Source organism: Oncorhynchus mykiss, chromosome Y (assembly GCF_013265735.2).
Source record: "Oncorhynchus mykiss isolate Arlee chromosome Y, USDA_OmykA_1.1, whole genome shotgun sequence".
Lineage (NCBI taxonomy): Eukaryota > Metazoa > Chordata > Actinopteri > Salmoniformes > Salmonidae > Oncorhynchus > Oncorhynchus mykiss.
Window position 1 is genome coordinate 6,209,584 of NC_048593.1, and position 14,276 is coordinate 6,223,859.

A 14,276-nucleotide genomic window follows, 5' to 3' on the forward strand; every position below is an offset into this window, starting at 1 on the left:
TATATGTCGGAGCAGGGTGTCGAGTAAGCGTAAACGGTCACTTGGGTGACGTTTTTGACCTCTCGTCTGGGGTCAGGCAGGGGTGCCCGCTCTCGGCACTCCTCTTCGTTCTGTACATGGAGCCTCTGGGGGCTGCCATTAGGGCAGACACAGGGGTGGAGGGCTTGTTGATCCCTGGGAGCGGTGGGCTGCGTGTTAAGATGACGCAGTACGCCGACGACACTTCCTTGCTCCTATGCAAGGACTCGTGCCTGACAAGGTCCCTTGCCATCATTGGGGATTTCACCCGAGCGTCGGGGGTGGTTCTGAACAATGCAAAGTCTTCCGTTAAGTTTTTCGGAAGATGGCGCGGTAGAACGGATGTGCCCGGGGGGTTATCTCTCTGTGAGGGGGCCCTGAGGATTCTCGGGGTCCATTTTGAGACCTCTGGCTCAGCGACGCTGAACTGGAACATGAGGATCGCAGTGGTACAGAGGAAGCTAGCAATGTGGAAGGCTAGGTCTTTGTCTTTTATAGGTAAGGTCCTGGTCCTAAAGGTGGATGTTTTGCCATCTCTATTGTATTTGGCATACATCTACCCATTGCCGGCTTGTCTGAGGAGGCCTCTAGTGAGGCTCGTGTTTCAGTTCATGTGGGGTGGCAGGTACGAGTGGGTCGCCAGGGCACGCATGCTCTGTCCCATCGGGGAGGGAGGTAGGGGGGTACCTAACATCCCCCTCAAGCTGGACACAATTTTTGTGTCCTTTGTGTTGACAGAACTGGCTCATCCGGTGATACACCCGTCCGGTTACCTCCTGCGGGTGTTCTTCTCCTACCAAGCGAGAAGCGTAATGGTGTGGTCTAACACGGGTCCTCGGGCGGAACAGCTGCCGTGGCACTTTGGCCATGCGGCCAAGTGGTTGCGTGCGCACCCCGAGGTTGAAGTTGCCCGAGTAGGTTTAGACCACAGGCACCTGTACGAAGAGGTCAGGCAGGCAGGGAGTCCTGCGCCTGTAGCGGGCATTTCGTCGGTGGTCTGGGAGGGAGTGCAGGCGCGGGGCCTGGACAACAGGCTCAAGGACCTGAATTGGTTGAGCCTCCACAAGTGTCTGCCGGTACGGTCCACCATGTACCGGCATAGCTTGGCGCAATCCCCCACCTGCCCAAGGGCTGCTTGTGGCGGGGAGGAGACTTTGCGCCATGCTTTTTGGGACTGTGCCTTTGCCGGAGTGGTATGGGCGAGGGCACGGGTGTTGATAGTTTTGGTAAGAGGGGATTTTGTGGTGACATGGGCTAGGATAGAGAGAGGTGTAGGGAGAGCGAGGGGTACAGATAGGGATAGATTTCTGCTCTGGCTTCTCATGAGCCTCTTTAAACGGGGGCTGTGGGAAGCCAGGCAGAATTTGGTAAAGACAGGGAGAGATTGGGGGGTGGAAGGGATATTTAGGAGGGTGGAAGGAGATTTAAGAGGTAGGATGAAGAGGGAGGAGAGGAAGTGGGGGAAACATGCGGCACGGGAGAGATGGAAAGGGGGCTTAGGGCTGGGGGTGTTAGATTGAGATTTATAAGGGGATAGATTAGGAGAGGAGAGATAGGGAAAGGTAGTGGTTAGGAATGACGGGGAGGGATGATGCTCCCCTGAGGTTTGTTTTTGTTTGGTGTTTTTGTAAATATGATTTTGTAAAGTATGAATGGCATAGCTGGTAATAAATTATTTTTCTAAAAAAAAAAAAAAAAAATCTGTTCTTATCAGTTTAATATCTGATACGTCCCCCATCGGGGGACTACATATTAAATGGATTTTTCGAACAGGGTGTCGGAAATGGGGCTTGCTCCGTCCGCTCCACGCATCGACCCGGTATTGCAGTACCTCCGGGAACGGTGCAACACTTTTCTCCCGTTGTCAAGGAAAAATGCAAATTCACAAAGCTATGTAAACAGCTGGCTAGGCTAGCTAGCTAGCAGAAGAAGAGAAGGAAAGAAACATTCAAACTGAAAGAAAGGCGAAGCGCCCTTCAATGGGGTCCCCCGTTTCCCGCCATTTTACTTTAAAAAAAAAAAACAAAAAAAAAAGAATTGGGGCCAGGATTGTGTCTCTCTCTCTCTCTCTCTCTCTCTCTCTCTCTCTCTCTCTCTCTCTCTCTCTCTCTGTCTCTCTGTGCCTCTGTGTCTGTGACCTTCTTTTTATCCACAGACAGCCCTCGAAAACTTGGAAGAGTGGGTTCCGGGAGCACCCGCGGGAACCCTGCCTAGAGTGCACAGAGTGTGTCTCGGGCCCCGACCTCTTGACTTCCATATGACTCTGGTTTCTCTTCATTACGCACAAGCCTTTCGCCTTTTACTAAAGACTTCCGTGGAGAGGAACACTTACGAGTTCAACGTATTTTTGGAGCGGCTTTGCTTCTTGCAGAGCCCGGTATCTTGTTTCAAGGGAAATTGACAGAGATGGGCCAGGATAGTGACTTAAAGACGCATTAGCGACTTTTTCCAAAAAACACCTGCCTGTTTGTTGCCAGGGAAACGGTGGGTGGGTGGGTGGGTGGGTGGGTTGGTTGAGTGGGGGTTGGAGGGAGAGAGGAGCTGGCTTTTGCCAACCCACCCGCTGAGGTCTGTCGAGACCCCCGGGGGTCCGGCGGTTTCAGGGTTCCATTTGTGGGTTATCGCTTCTCGGCCTTTTGGCTCAGATCAAGCTCGGTACTGAGGTGCCCCAGAGCCCGCTGAGTCAAAGGTCGAAGGCCGGTGGGCGTTAAGAGTTTTTTTGGAATTTTGAGAAAAATTTCTGAAAACAAATTAAACTACAGCCATACAGATATGGCTGGTAGTGGGAGCACAGGGTCGGTTCCGAGGGCCGGACTAAAGAACACCATTCGGTTTGCATGGAAGAAGGACGAAGAAGTACGAATGCCAAGAGATACATTTGGAAAAACTGTGCTGATGGGGGCCCTGAAACTGAAGATCCCAGAGGTGATGTGTCTCCAAGGCAACACTATGGAAGAGGCTTACGACGTGACTCTTCACACAGAAGGAATGTGCGATGTGGTGATGGACAGAGCAAAAGCGGCGGCTGGGGAGAGGCCTTTGTCATTTTTTGACATAACGTGCCTGGCAAAGACCAACTTTAGGACGATAAATGTACATATGTACAATCCGCATGTGGCAGACAGTGCGATAGGAGCGTTCCTGGGCCGGTATTGCGATGTGACGTCGGGGGCAAGGTACGTGAAGGACTCGTTGGGGTTCTGGAATGGACGCCGCCAGTTCCAGGTGCTGCTGAGGCCGGATAAAGAAGGGTTCGAAGGCTTCCTCCATCCCCCGGCGGTCTTTTCTCTGGGCTCAGACAGAGGGATGCTGTTCTACACCCGTCAACCCCCCTTTTGCAAGAAGTGTAGGGAGTATGGGCACGTCACGGCTGCCTGCAGTAAGGGAAAATGCCGTTTCTGCAGATCGGGGGAGCATGAGGCAAAGGACTGTAAGGAGCCGAAGGAGTGCCATGGGTGTGGTAGTAGGCTGCACCTGTTCCGCGACTGCCCGTCCCGTCGGCAGTCATATGCCGAGGCAGCGGCAGGAAGGAAGCAAGGAGGAGATTCGGTGGGGGAGCAACTGGAGAGGAAGGACCCAGAGAGGACGGAGCAGGAGAGACCAGCATCACCAACGCCCAGTCCAGGTGGCAGGGCCGGGAAGGAGGTGTCATTAGAGACGCCAGCTATGCAGAAGACGGCGGTGGAGAAGGCGGGGGGTGGAATGGAGGAGATGGGATCATCACTGGATGGAGTGGAGGGGCTAGGGGCCCTTGTTGAAATGGTGGGAAACCTTCCAGTGTTGGGGTCATTTGCAGGGGAGTGGGCCTCACACTCCGGTGTGAAGGAACCGTCAGTCGGGGGGGTGACACAGGAGCCTGAACAGGGCCCCTATGTCGGAAAAAAGAAGAAGCGGAAGAATGAGGTGGGGGTCCTAGGGGAGGGGGTGGGCAAGCGTGTGATGGGGGCTAAAGACGACACCGCTGCTGTGAACCCCCAGTCCTCGCAGGTCTCATCTCTCCCTTTACCCTTAGTGGAGTTGGACATGACGACCTCCGCTCTATCTCTGCCTACGGAGGATGGAGGGTCGCAGGGTGTTTCAGGGGAGCCGGAAACCTCCGCCCCCAACCCTAACCCTTTCCCGGCTTCATGGGTAGATGACATGGGGGTCATAGAGGAGGGGGGAAACAGGATGTCTCTAGTGGGGTGTGAGCAGGGGGCCACAACTGTAGAGGACCTGTATTCTTCAGACGAGGGGAGCATTTTTGCATCCCTGTCGGACGAGATGGAGCAGGGGAGCATCGGGTGAGCCTCCTGTTTGGTTTTTGTTATTAGTAGTTGTATTTTGATGTTTTTCGTAATGGATAAATGTACCTTTGTTAGTGTAAATATAAGGGAGTTGAGGGATAGGGTTAAAAGAAGGGCGGTTTTAAGTTATTTAGAGGGGTTATATTTAATTAATAATGAATATTTCTGTTAAATTGTTTAGTTTAAATGTAAGGGGATTAAGGGATTTTGTTAAGAGGAGGGCGGTTTTTAGCTTTTTGGAAGGAGTGGGTTTTGATGTTTGTTTTTTACAGGAGGTTCACCTGAGGGATGGAGGGGATGTTGTGAGGTTTAAAAGGGAGTGGGATAAGGGGGAATCAGTTTGGGGTATAGGTGGGGTTCATTCAACGGGAGTGGGGATTTTGTTTGGTAATAGGGAGATGAAGGTAGAGGGCACTTTTGTAGTTATGCAGGGGAGGGTTTTGGGGGTAGATGTCACTTTTAGGGATAGTAGGTATAGGTTAGTGGTGGTGTATGGACCACAGGTGGCGGCAGACAGGAGGGAGATGGTGGACTGTCTGACGCCCCTGTGTGTTACAAATAGGCACTTGGTGATAGGTGGTGATTTTAACATAGATTTAGGGATAGCGGGGGACAGTAGTGCAGGTGCCATCACCGGGCTAATGGCTTGCCATGGTCTGGTTGATGGCGGCCTGCACACTACTCCGGCAATGGTCGGTCCCACATGGCGCAACTCCAGGGGGGTTGCGCGGAGGCTCGACTACATTTTTGTATCCAGGTCTTTGGGTCAGTTGTCTGGGCGGCTGTTGCCTGCTTTCTTTTCGGACCACGACGGGGTGTTCCTGCAGGTGGGGTCGCCAGTCTGTCTCTTCGGTAGGGGGTACTGGAAGTTAGATCGAGATGTGCTGGAGGAGCAGGCTTTCGTTGACGCCTTTTTTGGTTTCTTTCGGAAGCTTGAGGGCCTCCGGTCCATGTGCGAGGGGGTGTTAGAGTGGTGGGATTTAGTTAAGGTAAGGATTAGGGCCTTTATAATAGGATATTGTAAGAGGAAGAAAAGGGAGGAAAGGAGGGAGGTGGATCGTATCCAAAGGTTAATTGAACTCGAGTACGAGGCAGGCAACCTCGGCGGGTCTATTGACTGGGAGAGATTCTCAGCCCTGAAGGCGCAGCTCAGGGAGCTGCAGGAGCGGAATGCTCGAGCTTTCCTGGAGCGTGCGCATAATGGCTTTCTAGAACATAATGAGACTTGTTCCGCTATGTTCTTTAAGTCGGTTAGGGCCAGACAGAGTAGGAAGGTAATGCATGGCGTTAGGGAAGAAAATGGTAGTGTAGCTAAAGAGCCGGAGGAGATGGTCAGAGTGACAACTGACCATTTCCGAGTTTTCTTTAAGGAGAGGGATGTAGATGTAGAGCAGGGAAGTGTGTTTTTAGAACACTTGTCCCGGCGATTGCCGGAGGACATTAGAGAAGCGATGGAGGCTCAGATCTCCCTTGAAGAGGTTGAGAGCGCCCTCAGGAGGATGGGAAAAGGGAAGGTACCTGGGATGGATGGGCTGCCGGCCGAGTTTTACCTCAAGTTTTGGGGGATACTCGGGCCGGTGGTCCTCGAAGTCTTGAAGGCCATCCTTGAGACGGGGGTCCCGGGGGGATCAATGGCCGTCGGTGTGCTGTCACTTCTTTACAAGAAGGGGGACGCCACAGACCTTGGCAACTGGCGGCCATTGACCATGCTGTGTGTAGACTACAAGTTGCTTGCAAAGGTCCTAGCGGATCGGTTGCGCACAGCCCTTCCCTACGTCGTCCATGAGGATCAGACGTGCGGGGTAGAGGGTCGCTCTATCAGGTGGAACCTGCAGTTGGTCAGGGACTCCATCGCTTGGGTAGAAGATAGAGGGCTGCCTTTAATGGTAGCAGCGCTAGATCAGGCGAAAGCCTTTGATCGCGTGAATAGATCCTTTCTTTACAGGGTGTTAGGTAGGTTAGGATTTGGGGAGAAGTTTATAGGATGGATCCGTACTTTATATGTCGGAGCGGGGTGCCGGGTTAGCGTAAACGGTCACACGGGTGACGTTTTTGACCTCTCGTCAGGGGTCAGGCAGGGATGCCCGCTCTCGGCTCTCCTCTTCGTTCTGTACATGGAGCCTCTGGGGGCTGCCATTAGGGCAGACACAGGGGTGGAGGGCTTGTTGATCCCTGGAAGCGGTGGTTTGCGCGTCAAGTTGACGCAGTACGCCGATGACACTTCCTTGCTGCTTTGCAAGGACTCGTGCCTGACAAGGTCCCTTGCCATTATTGGGGACTTCACCCGAGCGTCGGGAGAGGTCCTGAACCACGCAAAGTCTTCCGTTAAATTTTTCGGAAGATGGCGTGGCAGGACGGATGTGCCCGGGGGGTTATCTCTCTGTGAGGGGGCCCTGAGGATTCTCGGGGTCCATTTTGAGACCTCTGGCTCAGCGACGCTGAACTGGAACATGGGTATCGCAGTGGTACAGAAGAAGCTGGCAATGTGGAAGGCTAGGTCTTTGTCTTTTATGGGCAAGGTCCTGGTCCTAAAGGTGGATGTATTGCCATCTCTTTTGTACTTGGCGTACATCTACCCATTGCCTGCTTGTCTGAGGAGGCCTCTAGTGAGGCTTGTGTTTCAGTTCATGTGGGGTGGCAGGTACGAGTGGGTCGCCAGGGCTCGCATGCTCTGTCCCATCGGGGAGGGAGGTAGGGGGATACCACATTTCCCCCTCAAGCTGGATGCAATTTTTGTTTCGTTCTTGTTGACGGAACTTGCTCATCCAGTGATACACCCGTCCGGTTACCTCCTGCGGGTGTTCTTCTCGTATCAGGCGAGAAGCGTAATGGTGTGGTCTAACACGGGTCCTCGGGCAGAACAGCTGCCGTGGCACTTTGGTCATGCGGCCAAGTGGCTGCGTGCGCACCCCGAGGTTGAAGTTGCCCGAGTAGGTTTAGATCACAGGCACCTGTACGAGGAGGTCAGACAGGCAGGGAGTCCGGCGCCTGTAGCGGGCATCTCGGCAGGGGTCTGGGAGGGAGTGCAGGCGCGTGGCCTGGACAACAGGCTCAAGGACCTGAATTGGTTGAGCCTCCACAAGTGCTTGCCGGTACGTTCCATCATGTACCGGCATAGCTTGGCGCGATCCCCCACCTGTCCAAGACCCACTTGTGGCAGGGAGGAGACTGTGCGTCATGCTTTTTGGGACTGTGCCTTTGCCGGAGTAGTATGGGCTAGGGCACGGGTGTTGTTGGGATTTGTAAGAGGTGATTTTGTGCTAACGTGGGCAAGGTTAGAGAGAGGTGTAGGGAGAGCGAGAGGTACGGGTAGGGATAGGTTTCTGCTCTGGCTTCTCATAAGTCTCTTTAAACAGGGGCTTTGGGAAGCCAGGCAGAACTTTGTCAAGACAGGGAGAGATTGGGGGGTGGAAGGAATAGTGAGGAGGGTGGAAGGGGATTTGAGAGGGAGGATGAAGAGGGAGGAGAGGAAGTGGGGGCAGCATGCTGCCCGGGAGAGGTGGAAGGGGGGTTTAGGGCTGGGTGTGATTTAGATTTGTAAGGGGATAGATTATGACGGGAAGATAGGGAAAGGTAGTTTGTAGGATGACGGGGAGGGAAGATGCTCCCCTGAGGTTTTTGTTTTGGGGTTTGTGTTTGTTAAAAATATACCATTGTTTGAGTTATATATCATTGTTTGACTTTGAATGAGAAGTATTTTGTAAAGAATGAATGGTATGGAACGTAATAAATTATTTTTCAAAAAAAAAAAATCTGTTCTTATCAGTTTAATATCTGATACGTCCCCCATCGGGGGACTACATATTAAATGGATTTTTCGAACAGGGTGTCGGAAATGGGGCTTGCTCCGTCCGCTCCACGCATCGACCCGGTATTGCAGTACCTCCGGGAACGGTGCAACACTTTTCTCCCGTTGTCAAGGAAAAATGCAAATTCACAAAGCTATGTAAACAGCTGGCTAGGCTAGCTAGCTAGCAGAAGAAGAGAAGGAAAGAAACATTCAAACTGAAAGAAAGGCGAAGCGCCCTTCAATGGGGTCCCCCGTTTCCCGCCATTTTACTTAAAAAAAAAAAAACAAAAAAAAAAGAATTGGGGCCAGGATTCTCTCTCTCTCTCTCTCTCTCTCTCTCTCTCTCTCTCTCTCTCTCTCTCTCTCTCTCTCTCTCTCTCTCTCTCTCTCTCTGTCTCTCTGTGCCTCTGTGTCTGTGACCTTCTTTTTATCCACAGACAGCCCTCGAAAACTTGGAAGAGTGGGTTCCGGGAGCACCCGCGGGAACCCTGCCTAGAGTGCACAGAGTGTGTCTCGGGCCCCGACCTCTTGACTTCCATATGACTCTGGTTTCTCTTCATTACGCACAAGCCTTTCGCCTTTTACTAAAGACTTCCGTGGAGAGGAACACTTACGAGTTCAACGTATTTTTGGAGCGGCTTTGCTTCTTGCAGAGCCCGGTATCTTGTTTCAAGGGAAATTGACAGAGATGGGCCAGGATAGTGACTTAAAGACGCATTAGCGACTTTTTCCAAAAAACACCTGCCTGTTTGTTGCCAGGGAAACGGTGGGTGGGTGGGTGGGTTGGTTGAGTGGGGGTTGGAGGGAGAGAGGAGCTGGCTTTTGCCAACCCACCCGCTGAGGTCTGTCGAGACCCCCGGGGGTCCGGCGGTTTCAGGGTTCCATTTGTGGGTTATCGCTTCTCGGCCTTTTGGCTAAGATCAAGCTTGACACCGAGGTGTCCCACAGCTCGCTTAGCCAGAAGGTCGTCCTAGGAGAGCGGTAAAACGGGTTTTGATATTGATCAAAAATAATTTGTGGTTATTTAATCAATTTCTTTATTTTTCTTAGGCTTCTTTAAAAGAGAGCTTTTTTCTCAACAAAGAAAATGGAGCAGCAGAAGGAGAGAAGGCCAGTTCCGGCAATAGGGTTGGCCAATACTCTAAGGTTTGCCTGGAAGGACATGGAGAAGGAGCCGTGGGGGAGAGACACGTTTGGGAGGAACATCCTGATGGGATACCTGAAACTACAGGTGAGAGATGTGCTCTGCCTGCAAGGAAACGCCATGGAGAAGGCATTTGATGTCACGTTCCACACGGAAGAGAGACATGATGGTGTTTTTAAAAAAGCGAAGGAAGAGAAAGGAGATGGTCCCCTGTGCCATTACGCGGTGACCAGCCTGGCTAGGAACAATTTCAGGGTGGTCACCGTAAACATGTACAATCCGCACGTAAAGGATGAGGAGGTGAGGGCCTTTCTGGGGAGATACGTAGACAACGTCTCCTCAGCGAGGTACCTCAGGGACTCCCTGGGTTTCTGGAACGGGAGGAGAGGGTTCCAGATATTACTCAGGGAGGACCCGAAGGGAGTGGATGGCTACCTCCATCCCCCGGCAATGTTCTCCCTGGGGGCTGACAGGGGAACACTATACTACGCCCGTCAGCCTCCATTTTGCAGGCGTTGTATGGCCTACGGTCATGTCCAGGCCTCGTGCAACACCAAGAAGTGTCGATATTGTGGGTCGGGAGAGCACGAGGCCAAGGAGTGTGACGAGCCCAAGGCTTGCCACGGGTGTGGCTCGTCAGCACACCTGTGGCGCGATTGCCCGGCTCGTCACAGGTCATACGCGTCTGCAGCTGGAGGGGGAGCGGGGGATGGGGGGAGGAATGAACGGAAGGGTGCGGATGACATGGATGGCACAGGGGAGAAGAGGGCGCAGGAAGAGGAGAGAAAGAAGAAGGAAAAGAAAGAAGAGAGGAGAGAAGAAGAGAAGGCGAAGGAGGTGGAAGGTGTGGAAGGACGTGACGGAGAAAAGAAGGTGGCGGGGACAGTGGAGAGAGAAAAGGAGAAGGACGGAAAGATCAAGAAGAAGAAGGCAAAAGAGAAGATGGGAGTAGACAGGGAAGACGGAAGAAAGGAGTGGGGGAGTGATTTGGTGGATCAAATGAGGGAGATGGTGGAGGGACTGGCGGGGATGGCGGACAATATCACCCCTTTGACCCCTTTGCCGCCATCTCCGAAGAGGAGAGGGAAGAAGAGAGTGGACTTGGAGGACAGAAGGGGGGGAGGGGGTGAGGGGGGGGGAGGGGGAGGCCAAACGAGGGATGGGGGAGGGAAGAGTCAGTCTGGCCTCTTTGTTTTCAGTTTCTCCTCACAGTTTGGTGGAGGGGTTATCACAGGGTGAGGATCGGGGTTGTCTGTCTGAGGGGGGATCTCAACTCCTGTTTGGGGAGGAGGGATCCCCAACACTCAGTCCCGAGGCCTATAGGGAGGGAGGGTTGGAGGGTGATGTTGGTGGTGATGGTGGTGATGGTGAGGAACCCAGGATGCAGGACACTCGGCCTAACACACTGCCTGCATCCTGGGTTGGAGGAATGGAGGAGGACGGGGGGACATCAGGTGAGGTGGAGATGTCCCCGCCGGGGGAGATGGACCAGGGGAGCATCGGGTGAGTCTCCTGTTTTTCTTTGTTTTGGGTTTATTTGTTGAGGGTTTCTTTTTTGTTGTTAATTATTAAATGGTTTTGTTTATTAAATTGTTTAGTTTAAATGTAAGGGGATTGAGGGATTTTATTAAGAGGAGGGTGGTATTTAGTTTTTTGGAAGGGGTGGGTTTTGACGTTTGTTTTTTGCAGGAGGTTCACCTGAGGGATGGAGGGGATGTCATTAGATTTAAGAGAGAGTGGGATAAGGGAGAGTCGATTTGGGGTATAGGAGGGGTGCACTCGACAGGAGTAGGGATTTTGTTTGGGAATAGGGAGGTGAAGGTAGAGGGCACTTTTGTTGTAATGCAGGGGAGGGTTCTGGGAGTAGATATCACTTTTAGGGATAGTAGGTATAGGTTAGTGGTAGTGTATGGGCCACAGGTGGCGGCAGACAGGAGGGAGATGGTGGACTGTCTGGCGCCCCTGTGTGTTACAAATAGGCACTTGGTGATAGGAGGGGACTTTAACATAGATTTAGGGTTGGGAGGGGATAGCAGTGCAGGCGCTATCACCGGGCTAATGGCTTGCCATGGTCTGGTTGATGGTGGCCTGCACACTACTCCGGCAATGGTCGGTCCTACATGGCGCAACTCCAGGGGGGTTGCGCGGAGGCTCGACTACATTTTTATATCCAGGTCTTTGGGTCAGTTGTCTGGGCGGCTGGTGCCTGTTTTCTTCACGGACCACGACGGGGTGTTCCTGCAGGTGGGGTCGCCAGTCTGCCTCTTCGGTAGGGGGTACTGGAAGCTAGATCGGGATATACTGGAGGAGCAGGCTTTCGTTGACGCATTTTTTTGTTTCTTTCGGAGGCTTGACGGCCTCCGGTCCATGTGCGAGGGGGTGTTAGAGTGGTGGGATTTAGTGAAGGTGAGGATTAGGGCCTTTATAATAGGACATTGTAAAAGGAAAAAAAGGGAGGAAAGGAGGGAGGTGGATCGTATCCAAAGGTTAATTGAACTCGAGTACGAGGCGGGCAACCTCGGCGGGTCGATTGACTGGGAGAGATTCGCAGCCCTAAAGGCGCAGCTCAGGGAGCTGCAGGAGCAGAAGGCTCGAGCTTTCCTGGAGCGTGCACATAGTGGCTTTTTAGAGCATAATGAGACTTGTTCCGCTATGTTCTTTAAGTCGGTTAGGGCCAGACAGAGTAGGAAGGTAATGCATGGCGTTAGAGAAGAAGATGGTAGTGTAGTAAGTAAACCAGAGGAGATGGTCAGGGTGACAACTGATCACTTCCGAAGTTTATTTAAGGAAAGGGAAATAGATGTAGAGCAGGGAAACGTGTTTTTAGAACACTTGTCCCGGCGGTTGCCGGAGGACATTAGAGACGCGATGGAGGCCCAGATCTCACTAGAAGAGGTTGAGAGCGCTCTTAGGAGGATGGGAAAAGGGAAGGTGCCTGGGATGGATGGGCTGCCGGCGGAGTTTTACCTCAAGTTTTGGGGTATACTTGGACCGGTGGTCCTCGAAGTCTTGAAGGCCATCCTTGAGACGGGGGTCCCGGGGGGATCAATGGCTGTTGGTGTGCTGTCACTTCTTTATAAGAAGGGGGAAGCAACTGACCTTGGCAACTGGCGGCCGTTGACCATGCTGTGCGTAGATTACAAGATTCTTGCAAAGGTTTTAGCAGACCGGTTGCGCACAGCCCTTCCCTACGTCGTCCATGAGGATCAGACGTGCGGGGTAGAGGGCCGCTCAATTAGATGGAACCTTCAGTTGATCAGGGACTCCATCGCCTGGGTTGAAGATAGAGGTCTGCCTTTAATGGTAGCAGCGCTTGATCAGGCGAAAGCCTTTGATCGCGTGAATAGATCCTTTCTATTCAGGGTATTAGGTAGATTAGGTTTTGGGGAGAAGTATATAGGATGGATCCGTACATTATATGTCGGAGCAGGGTGTCGAGTAAGCGTAAACGGTCACTTGGGTGACGTTTTTGACCTCTCGTCTGGGGTCAGGCAGGGGTGCCCGCTCTCGGCACTCCTCTTCGTTCTGTACATGGAGCCTCTGGGGGCTGCCATTAGGGCAGACACAGGGGTGGAGGGCTTGTTGATCCCTGGGAGCGGTGGGCTGCGTGTTAAGATGACGCAGTACGCCGACGACACTTCCTTGCTCCTATGCAAGGACTCGTGCCTGACAAGGTCCCTTGCCATCATTGGGGATTTCACCCGAGCGTCGGGGGCGGTTCTGAACAATGCAAAGTCTTCCGTTAAGTTTTTCGGAAGATGGCGCGGTAGAACGGATGTGCCCGGGGGGTTATCTCTCTGTGAGGGGGCCCTGAGGATTCTCGGGGTCCATTTTGAGACCTCTGGCTCAGCGACGCTGAACTGGAACATGAGGATCGCAGTGGTACAGAGGAAGCTAGCAATGTGGAAGGCTAGGTCTTTGTCTTTTATAGGTAAGGTCCTGGTCCTAAAGGTGGATGTTTTGCCATCTCTATTGTATTTGGCATACATCTACCCATTGCCGGCTTGTCTGAGGAGGCCTCTAGTGAGGCTCGTGTTTCAGTTCATGTGGGGTGGCAGGTACAAGTGGGTCGCCAGGGCACGCATGCTCTGTCCCATCGGGGAGGGAGGTAGGGGGGTACCTAACATCCCCCTCAAGCTGGACACAATTTTTGTGTCCTTTGTGTTGACAGAACTGGCTCATCCGGTGATACACCCGTCCGGTTACCTCCTGCGGGTGTTCTTCTCCTACCAAGCGAGAAGCGTAATGGTGTGGTCTAACACGGGTCCTCGGGCGGAACAGCTGCCGTGGCACTTTGGCCATGCGGCCAAGTGGTTGCGTGCGCACCCCGAGGTTGAAGTTGCCCGAGTAGGTTTAGACCACAGGCACCTGTACGAAGAGGTCAGGCAGGCAGGGAGTCCTGCGCCTGTAGCGGGCATTTCGTCGGTGGTCTGGGAGGGAGTGCAGGCGCGGGGCCTGGACAACAGGCTCAAGGACCTGAATTGGTTGAGCCTCCACAAGTGTCTGCCGGTACGGTCCACCATGTACCGGCATAGCTTGGCGCGATCCCCCACCTGCCCAAGGGCTGCTTGTGGCGGGGAGGAGACTTTGCGCCATGCTTTTTGGGACTGTGCCTTTGCCGGAGTGGTATGGGCGAGGGCACGGGTGTTGATAGTTTTGGTAAGAGGGGATTTTGTGGTGACATGGGCTAGGTTAGAGAGAGGTGTAGGGAGAGCGAGGGGTACAGATAGGGATAGATTTCTGCTCTGGCTTCTCATGAGCCTCTTTAAACGGGGGCTGTGGGAAGCCAGGCAGAATTTGGTAAAGACAGGGAGAGATTGGGGGGTGGAAGGGATATTTAGGAGGGTGGAAGGAGATTTAAGAGGTAGGATGAAGAGGGAGGAGAGGAAGTGGGGGAAACATGCGGCACGGGAGAGATGGAAAGGGGGCTTAGGGCTGGGGGTGTTAGATTGAGATTTATAAGGGGATAGATTAGGAGAGGAGAGATAGGGAAAGGTAGTGGTTAGGAATGACGGGGAGGGATGATGCTCCCCTGAGG

The 14,276-nt window shown here is 53.0% G+C and overlaps 3 non-coding genes and 1 pseudogene across 3 annotated transcripts; all 4 read left to right on the forward strand.

Moving 5' to 3' along the window:
- Window positions 1-1,689: 1,689 nt before the first annotated feature.
- LOC118945548 lies at window positions 1,690-1,871 on the forward strand. The gene has a single exon (XR_005040677.1). It is a non-coding gene; the product is annotated as a U2 spliceosomal RNA (small nuclear RNA).
- Window positions 1,872-2,276: 405 nt separating this feature from the next.
- On the forward strand, window positions 2,277-2,393 carry LOC118945653. The gene has a single exon (XR_005040768.1). It is a non-coding gene; the product is annotated as a U5 spliceosomal RNA (small nuclear RNA).
- Window positions 2,394-8,034: 5,641 nt separating this feature from the next.
- LOC118945551 lies at window positions 8,035-8,209 on the forward strand (annotated as a pseudogene).
- Window positions 8,210-8,634: 425 nt separating this feature from the next.
- Window positions 8,635-8,751, forward strand: LOC118945654. The gene has a single exon (XR_005040769.1). It is a non-coding gene; the product is annotated as a U5 spliceosomal RNA (small nuclear RNA).
- The last annotated feature ends 5,525 nt before the right edge of the window (window positions 8,752-14,276 follow it).